This window comes from Podarcis gaigeae (assembly GCF_964106915.1).
Source record: "Podarcis gaigeae genome assembly, chromosome: 7".
In the NCBI taxonomy this organism is placed as follows: domain Eukaryota; kingdom Metazoa; phylum Chordata; class Lepidosauria; order Squamata; family Lacertidae; genus Podarcis; species Podarcis gaigeae.
In genome coordinates this window covers 1,807,349-1,825,243 of record NC_139683.1, presented here as the reverse complement: position 1 = coordinate 1,825,243, position 17,895 = coordinate 1,807,349, and the positions used below count along the sequence as shown (strand labels likewise).

The window sequence follows — 17,895 nt, the reverse complement described above, 5'->3', positions numbered from 1 at the left end:
ACAGCACATATTGGAAAACAGAGTTTTGTGGCACCTTAAGGACTGACAGATTCATTACGGTATCAGCTTTCGTGAGCCCTCAAAGGCTTATGCCACAACCAGAGAGCCTTTAAGGCATCACAAAACTGTTGTTTGTTGGGTTAAGAGAGAGGGGAAACTGAGTTAGTTTGCCTTTACTTCCTTTAAAAACACACACACACACACACACACACAATCGGGGTGGGGAGCGCTTTGCACACGCTCAGAGGGTATTGGCTCAAAGTGCCAGATTTTTTTCCAATATGAAAGGGGGCAACGTCATACGGGAAATTTTAAAAGGGTAATTGTTTAAACCTCAAACGCAACATTTCAGGCGGTGTAGGTTTCTCATCTGCAGGGGCTGCCAAAAGGGAGAGATTGAGACATTGCTCAGGAAATAATAATTTATTATTTCTACCCCGTCCATCTGGCTGGGTTTCCCCAGCCACTCTCGGCGGCTTCCAACAAAATATTAAAATACAGTAATGCATCAAACATTAAAAGCTTCCCTAAATAGGGCTGCCTTCAGATGTCTTCTAAAAGTCTGGTAGTTGTTGTTCTCTTTGACATCTGGTGGGAGGGCGTTCCACAGGGCGGGTGCCACCACCAAGAAGGCCCTCTGCCTGGTTCCCTGCCTCAAGGCACTGAGCAGGAGACTAAACTAGGAGCAAAGAGTGACTTTGAAGAAGTGGGCACCCAGCAGGATTCCACAACTGCCATTGGGCTCCCTCTCCTGCCTTGGGAACACACTATTAAAAGCAGCCAAACAGCCGGTGCTTTAGAAATAAGAAATTATGTCTGATTATGGCATTACGAGGAACAGTTATGCACCTGCCAATCTGCCTCTGCCTCTCCCATCATTCCAGCTTTGTTCTTCCTCCAAGCTCTCGGGGACTGAGCGCCCGGCATTCCTGCTCCGCCTAGCTTGCTCTAACCCCTAGAGGCCACAACCCTCTTTCCAGATGCTGGGAATGAAACTCAGCCATGCTGACGCATCTCCTTGCTCTTTCGCCACACCCCTGTTTTGCGGTCCTAAAGAGGACGCAGGAATGTCGAGGGCCAATTTCCTTGACTTTCAGGAGCATAAACAGCACATTCCTTGGCCACCCAGCTGAAGTATCCAGACAGGCAGCACAGAAGCAATGCATAGGGTGTGAGAGAATCAGTGCTGCCTAGTGGTTAGAGTGATGGACTAGGACCCCAGAGAGACTGGGGTTCGAATTCCCACTTGAACATGAAATTCACTGGGTGACCTCAGGCCAGTCGCTTTACAAGATTGTCGTGGATTTACGTTGTTCTCCTGCTTCTCACAACAACCCTGTGAGGTAGGCTAGCCTGAGAGGCAGCGACTGGCCCAGGGATTTACCTGGTAGAAATCACAGGTGTGTGTCTTCACCTGCCTCGCACTCTGGGGATATCAACACAGACTTCTGTGTCTCCTTAAATACTCACTCGTCAGCTTTCCTGGACTGATGCTTGAAGTGTTATCCTGAGTTTCAGATATACTCGCTTTGGGAAGAGGGCATTGTGAGCAAGCAGGTCAGAAGGAATGTAAAGCAGATAAGAGCAGAACAAAAAATTCTTCCTTCCAGTAGCACCTTAAAGACCAACTAAGTTAGTTCTTGGTATGAGCTTTCGTGTGCATGCACACTTCTTCAGATACCTGCACACGAAAGTTCATACCAAGAACTAACTTAGTTGGTCTTTAAGGTGCTACTGGAAGGAAATTTTTTTTGTTTTGACTATGGCAGACCAACACAGCTACCTATCTGTAACCAGATAAGAGCAGATAGAGTTAGTTGCATAAGCAACAGGGGCAATACACAAAACATTAGTTGTTGGTTACGCAGACATCCTGGCATTGGAAAGCCAATTAACACAGGCATTGCGCTTTCTTTTATATATAAAAAAAGACCCTATTGTTCTGATCCATTGCGCAAATGGTAACACTGAATAAGGATAATTATAGCATTTTTTCTTAAAAAGCAAGAGTAGCTGAGCTGGTTTGCAGGGCTGGGGAGGGGAATCTCAAAAAGTAAAACCTTCATTAGGGCTTGCCAGAAAGTCAACAAATGTGGCAAGCTTCTGAGTGCAGCAGAAGTCTTCAAGAAGGTGGTATGATAGACATGTTCAAATATCTGAAGGGTTATAATAATAATAAAATTTTATTTATACCCCGCCCTTCCCGGTTCAGAAAACCGGGCTCAGGGCGGTTAACAACAAATTCAAATCACTTAATTGATGCAACAAAAACAGCATAAAATACAGTATAAAACGTGAATAACAATAAATTCAGAATTAAAAAATCAATTTAGGAGGAAAATCCATCCAATAAACATTAGAGGATCACCAGGGCTAGCTGGCTAAATTAGTCCTATTTGGGCCAGCGAGGAGACCAGGGGAGAATTAGCTGTGGGATCCCAGAGCGGGTAATCTTCATAAAAAGGGGAGAGGGAGGAAAGGAAGGGGAATAAAAGATCAGACGAAGTTCAAATTGAAAGCCAGGCGGAATAGCTCTGTCTTACAGGCCCTGCGGAAGGAAGTTAAATCCTGCAGGGCCCTGGTCTCCTGGGACAGAGCATTCCACCAGGTCGGAGCCACCACTGAGAAGGCCCTGGCCCTGGTGGAGGATAATCTGACTTCCTTAGGGCCCAGGACTGACACATGGAGGATGGCAGAAAGTTGTTCCAATGGATTCAAATGACAAGGAAGGAGATTCCGACTACGTATATCAGGAAGAACTTTCCAACGGCAAGGGCTGTCAGACATTGCAGCTGGCTCTGTTAGAAGACGGTGGACTCTCCATCCTTGGAGATTTTTAAACAGAGGCTGGGCGGCCATCTGTCCGGGGTTCTTTAGCGGTGATTCCTTCATTGCAGGGAGGTTGGACTAGATGCCCCTTGCGGGTCCCTTCTAACTTTTTGGAGTATTGTGAGTCAATGGATCGGAACTTGAGTATGCAGAACTTCAGGGAAATTCAACAATTCTGCAAAATCTTCCTGGGCATTACTGTATGTATATACACACACACACACACACACAGTGGTACCTCGGGTTACATACGCTTCAGGTTACAGACTCTGCTAACCCAGAAATAGTGCTTCAGGCTAAGAACTTTGCTTCAGGATAAGAACAGAAATCGGGCTCTGGCGGTGCGGCGGCAGCAGGAGGCCCCATTAGCTAAATGGTGCTTCAGGTTTAGAACAGTTTTGGGTTAAGTACGGACCTCCGGAACGAATTAAGTACTTAACCTGAGGTACCACTGTATAGTGAATCACCTGTAGCAATTGTGTTACTGGTTCCACTCCACCCCCTGAGACTCGGTGTCCCTTGAGAGAGAGAAAATGTTTCCCAAGTACCTCCGCTTTCTGTTTATGTTTCAACATCTATTTTCTTGTTTGATAAAGGCTTGAAGCTAAAATCTTTTCAAAGCCAAGAACTGAATGAGTTAGCATGGTGTAGCGGTTGAGCAGACTAGGAAGACACGAGTTCAGGTTTCACTTCTTCCAGGAACTTGCTGCATGGCCTAAGTCATGCTTCTGAGCTTTCTCAGTCCCTCCCAACCCTACAGTTCTATCATTGTCTCAGCTTTCTTGTAAATGTGACTGAGCTTGTTTATTCATTCATTTAGAATCACAGAATCGTAGAGTTGGAAGGGACCCTGAGGGTCATCTAGTCCAACCCCCCGCAATGCAGGGATCTCAGCTAAAGCGGCCATGACAGATGGCCGCCCAATCTCTGCTTAAAAACCTCCAAGGAAGGAGAGTCCATCGCCTTCTCAGGGTGTCCATTCCACCATCAGACAGCTCCTACATTCAGAAAGTTATCTCCTTTCTTGTAACTTGAAGCCACTGGTTCGAGTCCTACCCTCCAGAGCAAGGGAAAACAAGCTTGCTCCATGCAACAGCCTTTGAGATATCTGGCTCTCCTATCTCCTCTCAATCTCTTCTTTTTTTTTTTTTTTTTTTGCATTTTAAAATTTTATTGAGTTCGATTATATATACATTATATTCGAGTTTCGGCATTTCTTATCATTTTGGACTTCCTTCAGCGATGTTGACATTCATTCGTATTTGAGTCTTAGAGTCACATCCCATCCTTTCATATTGCCATTCGTACCTCCTTTTTTACATTGTTTCAATTAAACAATACTTGTTAGCTCTTTACAAAGCCTCTTTAAATGCCACTAACGTTGTATTTACAAAACATTTGTTCTCCAGATAACCCACGAATTTCCCCCAGTCTTCAATAAAATTTTGATCTTTTAAGTATCTTATTTTCCCTGTTAGTTTGTCCAGCTCGGCGTATTCTATTAATTTTGCTCTCCACTCTACCACCGTTGGGATTTCTTCCTGCTTCCATCTCTGAGCTAACACAATTCTGGCTGCCGTGACCGCGTACTGGAAGAGTTTGTAATCCTTTCTCCTAATATCCTTTCCCATAATGCAAAGTAAGAAAGCTTCTGGTTTTTTGACAAAAGTATAGCCTAACATCTTTTTCAATTCATTGTACACTTCCTCCCAGAAACTTTTAACTTTCTTGCATTCCCACCATAGATGGTAAAATGTCCCTTCCTTTTGTTTGCATTTCCAACATTTGTTGTCTACCTTGTACATCTTGGCCAATTTCATGGGTGTCATATACCACCTGTATTGCATCTTCATCACATTTTCCCTAAGTAACATACAGGCCGTAAATTTTATATTCACTCTCCAAAGCTTTTCCCAGTCTTCCATTTGAATATTATACCCGAAATCCCTCGCCCACTGTACCATCACTGACTTCGCCTCCTCATCCTTCGTGTGCCACTCCAGAAGTATTTTATACATTTTAGAGAGGTTTTTATGTTCACTGTTTATTATCTCTTTTTGAAATATTGATTCTTTTTCCTCATAGCCCCTTTCCTTCACCTCTGCTTTAAACATCTCATTTATCTGGAAGTAGTGGAGCCACCCCTGTGTGAGCGTTTTAACCTGGTCGTATGGTTTAACTTTCCACTTCCCTCCTTCATTTATGACCATTTCTCCATACAATCTCTTCTTTTCCAGGCAAAACATACCCAGCTCCTTCAACCATTCCTCATAAGGCAGGAACCCCCAACCTCCTGCCTTATGGCCTACAACTCCCATGATCCTTAGCTAACAGGACCAGTGGTCAGGGATGATGGGAATTGTAGTCCAAAACACCTGGAGGGCCAAAGGTTGGGGATGCCTGCCATAAGGCTTGGTTTCCAATTCCAGACCTTTTATCATCCTGCTTGCCCTCCTCCGCACACATCCCAGCTTTCTGCATTTACCAGACAGCTCAGTTGGTAGAGCAGGAGACCCTTGATCTCATCTCAGGGTTGAGGGTTTGACCCCACGTCGAGCAAAAGATTCCTGCTTTGCAGGGGGTTGGAATAAATGACCCTCGTCATGGTCCCTTCCAACTTACAGTTCTAAGATTCTAAAACATGAGGATTTGGCAAGTACACTGACTTCATTTATATTCCACCTTTCAGCCAAGGGGCTATGGCTGCATTCAGTCAGTCGTCAGTCAGTTTTATTGCACATAGCCAAGGGCTGCCGCAATGTACACAGAATCAATCCACAATTAAAATAAAATATGCTGGATTAATACAAAAAAAAAAAACTTAAAACATTTATATTATCAAGACATTACCTACTCTAAAAAGAGCTATAAAAGTACCTTAATATACAGGTTAAGACATTAAACAATAAAATTTATAAGCTAAAATCATCACATGGCCACTAACATATTAAAAAATAATGTTAATTAATACAATGTGCAATTATATTCGGAATTTGGTGATAAAGATAGAATATAGCTTGATGTAGATAGGGTCAAATAAATTCATCTCCTTTACAGTTAGTGGCTACCTTGGCTATATAATTTGCTCTAATTTTCCTAGCGGCAATTGCAAAGAGTGCTACACGCCAGGTCACATACTTATCTGTGTTTGCGAGGAGATATAAAATCACGTCAGAGGGGCTCTGGCCAGGGGACCTTGTCATTATAGGTGCTAAAAATCGTTCTCTTGCTTCATTATATAAGGGGCAGCGCAAGGTATGATCCATAAGGTCCTCTACTTCAGGACATCCCCTAATGCAAACAGGTCCGTTTGTTGGTATGCAGCATTCATTAAATCAGAGATGGAAGGGACCCAATGGGTCATCCATTCCAACCCCCTGCGGCCCATCATTTCTCCTGTCCTCCATTTTATCCTCACAACAACCCTGCAAACTAGGTTAGGACTAAGAGATGATGACTGGCCCAAGGTCACCCAGGAAAGCTTCATCGCTCACTGGAGATTCGAACCCTGGTCTCCCAGGACCTAGTCTGACGCTCTAACCACTACATCACGTTGTCTCTCCAGCATCTGAAAATGTTCTGAAAGTATAACTGCTCAGGTTATAAATAGCTCCTAACTTACAAGCACAACAAAACAGGGTAATGGAACATTAAATACGTGCAGATCTGGCAAAAGCTTTGGGGGATTACTGTAGAACCTCTTTCATCAGGGGCAAAACAAGAAACCACCATGAAAGCAGATTACACCATTATAAATCTGCGGGTATTTAAGGAGCCACAGGAATCTTTGTAGTTTTTGCTGCTCCCCTGCACACCTTCAAACTTACAGAAGAACCTGCAAGGTTGTTGGTTTTTAATTATAATTTTGACACAAATTATAACCTTGGAACTTTGCCGCTATGTGCTGATCTCACAGAAATCCTCCCTGACAATCTTGCTGTGTACAAAGAATGTCCTCTTTTCCTCTGCGGTTTAGGTTTGTGATGCTTAATGAGCAGAGCGATGTGGCCAAGACAAACAGCAAACAGAGATAGACAATCCATTCTGGTTTGGTGGCTGCAAACCTGGCTCCACACCCTTAAAGTTAATAACCAGAGGCTCACTTGGAGCAGCAAGTCCCGCTCGCTCCAGGATTAGCCCACTCCTAGGGGCTCAGCTGTGCTAAGGGCTAACCAAGCAAGGCCTTAAGCCCCGGGTGGAAGGAGAATTGTCATCCTAGCCTTCCTGCTCTGACTCTGTCGAGATGGCAAGGGGAGTCAGTCATAAAAAGCAGACAAATCACCTTGCCGACAAAGGTCTGTATAGTTCAAGCTATGGTTTTCCCAGTAGTGATGTATGGAAGTGAGAGCTGGAGCATAAAGAAGGCTGATCACCAAAGAATTGATGCTTTTGAATTCTGGTGCTGGAGGAGACTCTTGAGAGTCCCATGGACTGCAAGAAGACCAAACCTATCCATTCTTAAGGAAATCAGTCCTGAGCGCTCACTGGAAGGACAGATCCTGAAGCTGAGGCTCCAAGACTTCATGAGAAGAGAAGACTCCCTAGAAAAAACCCTGTTGTTGGGAAAGGAGGGCACAAGGAGAAGGGGACAACAGAGAACAAGATGGTGGGACAGTGTTCTTGAAGCTACCAGCATGAGTTTGACCCAACTGCGGGAGGCAGTGGAAGACAGGAGTGCCTGGCGTGCTCTGGTCCAGGGGGTCACGAAGAGTCGGAAACGACTAAACGACTAAACAACAACAACATCCTTTCAACTTGACAGCTCAGGGAAGTTACCTAGCTTTAAAAATAATATAAAATCAACTCCTTTGCCAGTTTCCTCCATTCCAAAGCTATTTTCCCCTTGAAAATGGACTCCAGGAAGTTCCCAGAGGTGACAACTGCTGAGCTGATTGTTGGCCAGGGAAAGCCTAATGCCATCACCAAACTTGCCAAGGGCCCAGACATGCCAAGGAAGTTCTATTGTACTTTGGGTGGTGGGACTTCAGAGGTGTATGCCTATGCTAATCTTATACCTGAGTCTTGCCCTGCCATGCCTACTTATGCTAATATTGTACCAAGGACTTGTGTGGACATGTTTGCCAAGGTTAAACTAGTGTAACCCCAGTCTACCCCTCCCCTTTTGTGACATGTCAGTGATGTAGCAATGATGCTGTACGAACTGTATTCTGGGATATAGTGGGAAAGTTTTAAAAGTCCTTGTCACCCCATCCTCAGGGTTCAAAATTCCTCTTTGAACCTGTTGTGCAACAAACTTGGGTCTACAGCTATTTGCTCCGGTTGGTGGCCGGACTCCTTCCTTTATTCCGCAGGGACCCATGGGCTCTGCCCGACCAGCTGGGTGACTGAGCAGCCTCACACTTAGATTTTTCCGTAACAACACAGAGGAGAGGTCTATTGATGGCCATTAGCCCCCTATGCTCTGCCACCAGAGTCAGAGGTTGTATATGTTTCTGTATGCCAGTCGCTGGAAACGGTTGCCAGACTTTGGCACCAGTTTGGAGTGGATAGCATTGGGTTTTGGGGCAATAGCTATGACCGTAGGTTTGAGCAGCAATTGCTCAGTTTGCGGGATGCTGCGGAATGTGCAGTTTTAACAGAAAAACAGTACCAAACAACTGCAACTGTTTGGCACTGGTTTGGAGGGGACCCCAAATTCGAGGAGTTCATAGTCAATAGGAGTATAGCATCTAGATCAAGGGAGGTAATAGTGCCACTGTATTCTGCTCTGGTCAGACCTCACCTGGGGTACTGTGTCCAGTTCTGGGCACCACAGTTCAAGAAGGACACTGACAAACTGGAACGTGTCCAGAGGAGGGCAACCAAAATGGTCAAAGGCCTGGAAACGATGCCTTATGAGGAACGGCTAAGGGAGCTGAGCATGTTTAGCCTGGAGAAGAGGAGGTTAAGGGGTGATATATAAATATATAAAAGGATGTCACATAGAGGAGGGAGAAAGGTTGTTTTCTGCTGCTCCAGAGAAGCGGACACGGAGCAATGGATCCAAACTACAAGAAAGAAGATTCCACCTAAACAATAGGAAGAACTTCCTGACAGTAAGAGCTGTTCGACAGTGGAATTTGCTGCCAAGGAGTGTGGTGGACTCTCCTTCTTTGGAGGTCTTTAAGCAGAGGCTTGACAACCATATGTCAGGAGTGCTCTGATGGTGTTTCCTGCTTGGCAGGGAGTTGGACTCGATGGCCCTTGTGGTCACTTCCAACTCTATGATTCTATGATTCTATAGTTAAGTATGAACCCCACATTTGATGTATCAATTGATCAGTTTTGTGGGGTGCTGCAAAACACAGGGTTTTCGCAGCAAAATGCTGCAAACAAAACAAAAACCCCACCTGCAAAACTTTGGACTGGGTTTAGAGAGGATCTCAGATTTTGGGGTTCGTAGTTAATTTTCTTGAAATAGCCTCTCTTGTGATCGAATCCCTGCCTCTCAGCCCAACTGACCTCACAGGGTTGTTGTGACGATTGGAAAGGAGAAGTGTGGACACCAACTTCCTTAGAGGAAGGGAGGATATAAGTCATGAGAGATACTAACCCATTTCCTCAAAAGGATATATTAGAATTATTGTGAGAGTTCCGAAACCAAAAACTCATTGACCCCCGCCCAATTTAAAATCTAAATAAAACCAATAAACATTCACAATTTTTTTACTGATAATAATAAGCTAAACAGTTGGAGGATCTATACAACTCTGTAACATGCAGAAAATAGCATTATTGGAGAAACCAAAGACTGGAACTGAGGGAAGTCAGGGGGTGGGGTGGGGGGATGGGTTTTATGGGGGGAGGAAAAATGGGGGGGAATAAGGATATGTTTTTGGAAAATATGTTTTGTTATAATTTTGAATAAAATTTATAATAAAATAAAATAAAATCTAAATAAAACCAGTATTATTTTTAAACTGCATGTTAAAACCTCTTTCTCTCTCTTCTGCTCTGGGTGGGGTGGGGGACTAATTTCCCCACCCAGAGCAAAGTGTTCTGCGGTTGCTGCCATGCCTCTCCTCCTCCTCTCCCCCCTACCTTCGTCACACACCTTTTAAGTTAACTTCAATATTTGCCCATTTTCTTTTCACTTGCTTCTCTGCTCCCATTCATGGAAATGAACCTGAGCTCTTTCGACATAGGAAGGGCCCCTGGGATTGCGTCATCCTGGCTGGGGGGTTCCCCAGCGACTTCACTCCCGCCAGCTTCCTCATAGCTGGGATGCCGCAGGCCATACGGACCCAGAGGAGGAAGAACAGGATGTGTACCTGGGTGTCTGTATGGTGAGTGAGCAGATGGCAAAATCTGGGCACCGCTGGGTTCTCGAGGGCAGGGAGAGCCTGCCTAAAGTCTCTCTCCCTCTTTCATAACACTATGGACACGCAATGAAACTGAATGCTGGAAGATTCAGGGGCGGGGGGAGGGAGTAATTTGTTGCACAGTGCATAGTTAAACTTTGGAACTCACTGCCAAAGGAAGCAGTGATAGCCGTCAGCTTGGGATGACTTTAATAGAGAAAAGCGGATAGAGAAAAGCTTTCCTTCCTTTCTCGTAACTCAAGAACTCATGGGCATCCAATGAATTTGAATGCTGGGAAGACTGGGGACAGTTAAACTACACGGCGCCTCGTTAACCTGTGGAACTCCCTCCCACAGGAAGCAGTGATGGCCACCAATTTGAAGGGCTTTAAAAGAGGGTTGGACAAATTCACGAACAGTAAGAGCTGTTAACAGTGGAACAGTCTCCCTCTCGTTCCTCAAAGGTTTTTAAGCAGAGGTTGGATGGCCATCTGTCAGGAATGCTTTCGCTGAGATTCCTGCATCGCAGGGGGTTGGACTAGATCAGGCACCTGCAAACTCGGCCCTCCAGATGTTTTGGGACTACAATTCCCATCATCCTTGACCACCGGTCCTGTTAGCTAGGGATGATGGGAATCGTAGTCCCAAAACATCTGGAGGGCCGAGTTTGGGGATGCCTGTTTGGGTCCCTTCCAGCTCTAAGATTCTATGAGGCTATTGATGGCTACTAGCCAGGATGACAATGCTTTGCCTTCACGGCTGGAGGCAGCAAGGCTTCTGAATCCCAGGTCCGGGAAGCCACAGAAAGGGAGAGGGCTCTTGTATTCAAATCCTGTTTGTTGGTTTCTCACAGATTCTGGTTGGCCACTGTGAGAACAGGATTCTGGTTTCGATGGGCCACTGGCCTGATGTTATTGCCAGCGTCAAGCATGAAGGTAAAGGTAAAGGGACCCCTGACCATTAGGTATAGTCACGGACGACTCTGGGGTTGTGACGCTCATCTCACTCTATAGGCCGAGGGAGCCGGCGTATAGCTTCCGGGTCATGTGGTCAGAATGACTAAGCCACTTCTGGCGAACCAGAGCAGCGCACGGAAACGCCGTTTACCTTCCCGCCGGAGCGGTACCTGTTTATCTACTTGCACTTTGACGTGCTTTCGAACTGCTAGGTTGGCAGGAGCAGGGACTGAGCAATGGGAGCTCACCCCGTCACAGGGATTTGAACCCCCGACCTTCTGATCGGCAAGTCCCAGGCTCTGTGGTTTAACCCACAGCGCCAATCATAGGACTGGCTAAATGGCTTTCTGCAGGGATCAGCTCCATGGTCAAGATGCCCACAGGGAAGCTGTTCCTGATCTGACTGCATCTCCGCCCGACCTGCAGCTGATGTTACTTACATGTGCCATCAGGTATAAGGCCGTCAGGTGTGGTTTAGGGGAAGTGACCTGGTGGGCCAAACTGGCCCCCACGGCAAGTCAGATTTGGCCTTTGGGCTGGAGGTTCCCAACCTCTGACACAGCACAGAGTTAATCTAAAGAATGAACAGGATGCCGTCGTGGCCTCTAACTTAGAGGCATCCAAAAGAGAATTAGACAGATTCCCAGAGGATAAGTTCACCTACGAGATCGCCTTGCTCCACATCTGCCCACTCAGCCGCTTCAAATGGTGGAGGAACTGGCCCTTTTATAGCTGCCACATGATATCTGAACGGCATTTGTAAGAACGTCCTCTTTTAGTGAGGCAGCATCTATGGAACTCCCTGCTTCTTGACTCCAAGCAGGAGCCTTCACCACAGTCTTCCCAGATGCTTAGAAACCTGGTGCCAGTTTTAATCTGTCCCCGGCCTACTGTTTCCTTAACTTTCTGAAAGTTTCACATTATGGTGTATTCATGGTGCTGGAGGAGTCTCTTGAGAGTCCCATGAACTACAAGAAGATCAAATGCAGTGGTGCCTCGCAAGATGAAATTAATCCATTCCGTGAGGCTCTTCATATAGCGGTTTTTTCATCTTGCGAAGCAAGCCCATTGACAGCTTAGCGGATTAGCGCTATTAGCGGCTTAGCGGCTTTTAGCGATCAGCTGTTAAGCGGCTTATCAGCGGATCAGCTGATAAGCGGCTTAGGAAAAGGGGGGAAAAGGGAAAAAACCCGCAGGAACTCGCAAGACATTTTCGTCTTGCGAAGCAAACCCATAGGGAAATTTGTTTTGCAAAGCGCCTCCAAAACGGAAAACGCTTTCGTCTAGCGGGTTTTCCGTCTTGCGAGGTGTTCGTCTTGTGGGGCACCACTGTGCATCCATTCTGAAGGAAATCAGCCCTGAGTGCTCATTGGAAGGACAGATCCTGAAGCTGAGGCTCCAAGACTTTGGCCACCTCATGAGAAAAGAAGACTCCTTGGAAAAGACCCTGATGTTGGGAAAGATGGAGGGCACAAGGAGAAGGGGATGACAGAGGACGAGATGGTGGGACAGTGTTCTCGAAGCTACCAGCATGAGTTTGACCAAACTGCGGGAGGCAGTGGAAGACAGGAGGGCCTGGCGTGCTCTGGTCCAGGGGGTCACGAAGAGGCGCACATGACTAAACAACAACAACAACATCTGTATTACTTGAACTCTTTCATAAACTGCTTTGAGGGGGGGGGTGTTGTTTGCAATCAAGCAGGGTATAATTTTTACAAAGTAATGGGAATCCTAAGGGTGTTGGCGGCTATACTGTCAATGTCACTGTGCCCTTGATTGGCAGCGGTCTCCTGCCCTGGTTGTGGGTCTTCCAGAGTCCTCTGAGACCGGCTACTCTCCAAAGGAAGGAGCTGGATTCTGCGGTCTGCCTTTGGTCTGATCCAGCAGCAGCTGAGTTCTTTTGACATTCTTAACGGCGACAGAAAGTTCCTGGAACGCTTTTTAGAGTTGCCGGGATCAGAGTGCGGACAGGTAAACCGAAGTCTAAGACCTTGTCTTCATGCCAACTTCTCCCCTGCCTTGTGCGAGATATGATGAGGAAGATTGCAGGTTATATAAGAAGTTTCGGCTTGAATCACCTCTGAACAGTATTCTCTGGCTGACCTCCAGAAGTTCTCCTTGGCTGGTGTGAGGTCAAGGAGCAAATTGTCCCTCTTCCTGCAGTGTTCCGGGATATCACCCTTCTCCAAATTACTGGAAACAATGAAGATGTGGCCCCGGTGTGTGGCAGCCATGAAAAAGGCAAATTCCCATGCTAGGGATAATTAGGAAAGGAACTGAAAATAAAATATCATGATGCCCTTATACAAACCTAGGGTGCAGTTGGAGTACTGTGTACAATTTCATTCGCCTCGCCTCAAAAGGGATATTGCATAGTTGGAAATAAATAATAATAATAATAATTTATTATTTCTACCCCGCCATCTGGCTGGGTTTCCCCAGCAACTCTGGGCGGCTTCCTAGAAAATATTAAAATACAGTAATGCATCAAACATTAAAAGCTTCCCTGAACAGGGCTGCCTTCAGATGTCTTCTAAAAGTCTGGTAGTTGTTGTTCTCTTTGACATCTGGTGGGAGGGTGTTCCACAGGGCGGGTGCCACCACCGAGAAGGCCCTCTGCCTGGTTTCCTGTAGCTTTGCTTCTTGCAGTGAGGGAACTGCCAGAAGGCCCCGGAGCTGGACCTCAGTGTCCTTCAGAAAAGGAAAGCTTCAGAAAATGAGCAAGGGGATGGAATGACTCCCCTCTAAAGAAAGGCTGCAGCATTTGAGACTTTTTAGTTTAGAGAAAAGTCAAGCAAGAGGCAACATGGTAGACATTTATATAATTATGAGTTGCATAGGGAAAGTGGATAGAGAAAAGTTTTTCATAACACAAGAACTCGTGGACATCCAATGAATTTGAATGCTGGGAAAATTTGGGACAGTTAAACTACACGGCGCCTCGTTAACCTGTGAAACTCCCTCCCACAGGAAGCAGTGATGGCCACCAATTTGAATGGCTTTAAAAGAGGATGAGACAAATTCATGGAGGAGGAGAGCGCTATCAATGGCTCCTAGCCAGAACTGCTCTGCCTCGACAGCTGGGGGGTAGCAATGCTTCTGAATCCTGGAGACCCCAGGAGGGGAGAATTGTTTGAGTCCTGCTTGCCGGTTTCTCTTTGTGGGATCTGGTCAACCCCTGTGAGAACAGGGTGCTGGATTGATCCAACAGGCTCTTCTGATGTTCTTACAAATCTCTAGAGACGTTTCTGGTATCTCAGATAAGGAATTCTCAGCAGCGATTCTTGCTAAACCTTTCTCCTGCCTTTCCCCTGGCTAAAGCTTCCATGCCATTCACTTAAAGTACATGGCTTCCTCGAAAGAATACTGGGAACTGTAGTTTATCCCTCACAGAGCTACAGCTCCCGGCACCCTTAACAACCTATATGTCATGGTCCGGTTCACGGGCGATCGAAGTCCCGGCAGGGGATGTCAGGACCGAAGGCAAGATGGCGGGGTGGGAGCAGGAACGGGGGTCCAGAAGCCAGGAGTCAGGAGCCAAGAGTCCGAAGGTCAGAGAGCTGGGAGTCCAGAAGCAAAGGGTCTGAGGGTCAGGAAGAAAGGAGTCACAAAGTCAGGGGTCCGAGGATCAAGAAGCAGGGAGTCAAGAAGCCGAGGTTCAAGGATCAGGAAGCAAGAAGCTAAATGCAGCAAGGCAGGAAGTGTGTTGCTGTGGCAAAGAGCCGAAGGGAAATGCTGACCTTATATCCCTTCCCGGCTCTTGCCACCAGGTGCTGTGAGTTACCAATTGGCCTCACCTGTGAGGCCGCACCTTGCCTCTTTAGAACAAACTTAGGAAGGCCCCAGTCCTGCAGAGTCCTATTGGTCACAGGGCCCGGCTCCTGCACGCACTCCTGACACTATAGCTGCTGGGTTTCTTTGGGGGAAGCAATGTGCCTTAAATATAGGGTGCGGCTGTGGTGTGGCCTGAAGGAATGGCCCCCTGTTGACTGTTCATTCTTCTCCATGCAATCTTCTTTTCCATGCATCCATTAATACCGGCAGCCCAGCTGATAAACTGCACAGCCCATCCATCACCAGGACATGTTTTTACCTCCCTGGGCTCAGCTAGGTCTGGCCTGGGTGGCAACGGGCACATGTGCCCTGGCACAGACACACAACTCAAAGCTGCTGCTGCTGCTGCTGCCACTGCCAGAAGCAGCCAGAACATTGCCCCACTGGTGCTCACGGTCTCCAGATTATGCTGTGAGATGAAGCCAACAGCTCCGGCAGCGTTGGCAAGCAGATGCAGGATTCCTAGAGACAGTGACTTGCGGGAAGTTTCGAGACAGATAAAAGGAAGCATTTCTCCCAGCAGCGCATGTTTAAACTGAGGAACTCCCTGCCACAGGAAGCTGGGATGGCCTCTAAGCTAGTTGGCTTTAAAAGAGGATGAGAGAAATTCGTGGAGGAGAAATATCAGGAATTGTGGGTAGGAAGGTGGAAATATCTAAATTTATGGTTCTTATTAGCCTGAGTAGCACCAAGTTAGAAACAAAAGAGGAATGTAAATGGGTAAAATTGATGGTAATTGCAGCCAGACAGGTTATAGCGAGTAATCAGGAAAATGCTGAAGAGATAGGAATGGAGGAAAAAACTGAAAAATATTATAATCTTAGAATATCTGTTAAGATATACAAAACAAAAGGGTTTAAGGTCAGTGAGAAGGAGGAGGATTGGTTTGAGAAGATATTGAATTATTTGAGCAGGTTTGAACAATTTGGGGCAATTAAAATGCTAAAAGTTAAATAAACCTTGTGGAGGGTGGAGTGTTAATGTATATAGAATTGTACATATGGTTGATTTGAATATGTTATTATTATGTATACCCAATGTATCAGCTGCCTGGAGGGTTTCACTGTTTGTGTTTCGGTTGTTGGTAAAATAATAATAATAGTAATAATTCATGGAGGAGGAGAGGGCTACTGATGGCTCCTAGACAGGATGGTTCTGCTCTGTCTCCAAAGTTGGAAGTAGCAAGGCTTCTGAATATCAGTTGTTGGAAGCTGCAGAAGAGGGCTCTTGTGTTCAAATCCTGCTTGTGGGTTTCCAGTTGCCCACTGTGAGAACAGGGCACTGGCCTGATCCAGCAGGCTCTCCTTTGCCCTGACGTGCTTCCTGCACCTTATTGCCTATCTCCTTCCCCAGGTGGGAGCCCTTTGCCTGCTGCCTGCCCCCCATTATCAGCTGTTGCGCCAGACTTTGGCAAAAAGCGTCGATAACACACCTCATAAATGCAAGTCATGGGGCTCAGACTTTACCAGCTGGTGGAGTTCAGTTGGCAGTCACCTGGGTGCAAAGATACCTGGAGCGTGGATAAACAAACGGCATGGTTTGAGGGTCAGCGGGTACCTAGTGCACGAAGTTCAGCCTCTCTGAGCAGATTAGATGCACAGCAGTCCAGTTTTAAAAATCACCTATCCTTTCAGGGAGCAATCCTAACTGCCCTCTTTCTCCATCTGCAAAGCCCAGTAGGGCTTTTCAGGAGCGCCACATCTGTGCAATAGCCAGGGCAGAAGACAGAGGTGGCACACAGAGATCTCTTGGCTACTGCTGGCGGATTCCACTTCTGCCCACTGGTGAAAGGCCAAGAGAAGCCTGCAGGTCAATGTCAACTCCCACCCAGCCATCCAGCCCAAAACAAAGAAGGTTGGCTTTGTTTGATGGTTAATTAAGTCTGCTTAATTAATTAATTTCAACAGGGGCAAATGCATGGTTCTACACTTACGCAGGAATAACCAGGTGCTTCTTTGGCGATCCCTCGTAGCCGAGTAAGATTGTCTTCCATAAACACGGTCTTAACAATGAGTCCGTAAGTGACTGGAGGCCAATTCTGGATCCGCACGTCCTTCCACAGTGGGGACATTGGTTTCTGAGCAGGAGTTGATCATGGTGTGGATTTGCCAAGCGTGCCTTCCTCTCAACACGTTTCTCCCTTGCATCCTGAGTTTGAGTGTCTTCAAAGCCCATTACACATTTGGTAAAGGCTGATCTCCAACTGGAGCACTCACAGGCCAGTGTTTCCCAGTTGTCAGTGTGTATACTACTTTTAAAGATTTGCCTTGAGACAGTCTTTAAACCTCTTTTGTTGACCACCAGCAATACACTTTCCATTTTTAAGTTCAGAATAAAGTAGTTGCTTTAGAAGACAATAATCATGACCAGTCCAACATGACCAGTCTAACGAAGTTGATGTTGAAGAATCATTGCTTCAACACTGGTGATCTTTGCTTCTTCCAGTACACTGGCATTAGTTTGCCTGTCTTCCCAAGTGATGTGTAAAAAATTTTAAAGACACCGTTGATGGAATCTTTCAAGGAGTTGGAGCTGGCGTTTGTAAGTGGTCCATGTTTCACAAGCATACAGTAAGGTTGGTAGTACAATAGCTTTGTAAACAAGCATTTTGGTTTCCCTGTGAATGTCCTGGTCCTCAAACACTCTGCACTTCAATCGGGAAAAAGCCGCACTCGCAGAGCTCAGGCGATGCTGGATTTCGGCATCAATGTTGGCCCTTGTTGAAAGATAACTGCCCAGGTAGGATAAGTGATGCACACCTGACTTGGCAGCAGTACATGTGAAAAGGATCTAGGCATCTTGGTGGACCACAAGCTAAACATCAGTCAAGAGTATGATGCAACAGCAAAAGTAGCTAATGCTATTCTAGGCTGCATCAACAGAAGTCTAGTGTCTAGATCAAAGGAAGTAATTGTACTGCTCTATCCTGCCAACCTAGCAGTTCGAAAGCACGTCAAAGTGCAAGTAGATAAATA

At 46.2% G+C, this 17,895-nt stretch overlaps 1 protein-coding gene across 1 annotated transcript in view; it reads right to left on the bottom strand.

Moving 5' to 3' along the window:
• The window catches only part of SLC39A4 (solute carrier family 39 member 4), a 61,427-nt gene that overhangs the window by 39,665 nt on the left and 3,867 nt on the right, over nt 1-17,895 (bottom strand). The window lies entirely within an intron of this gene.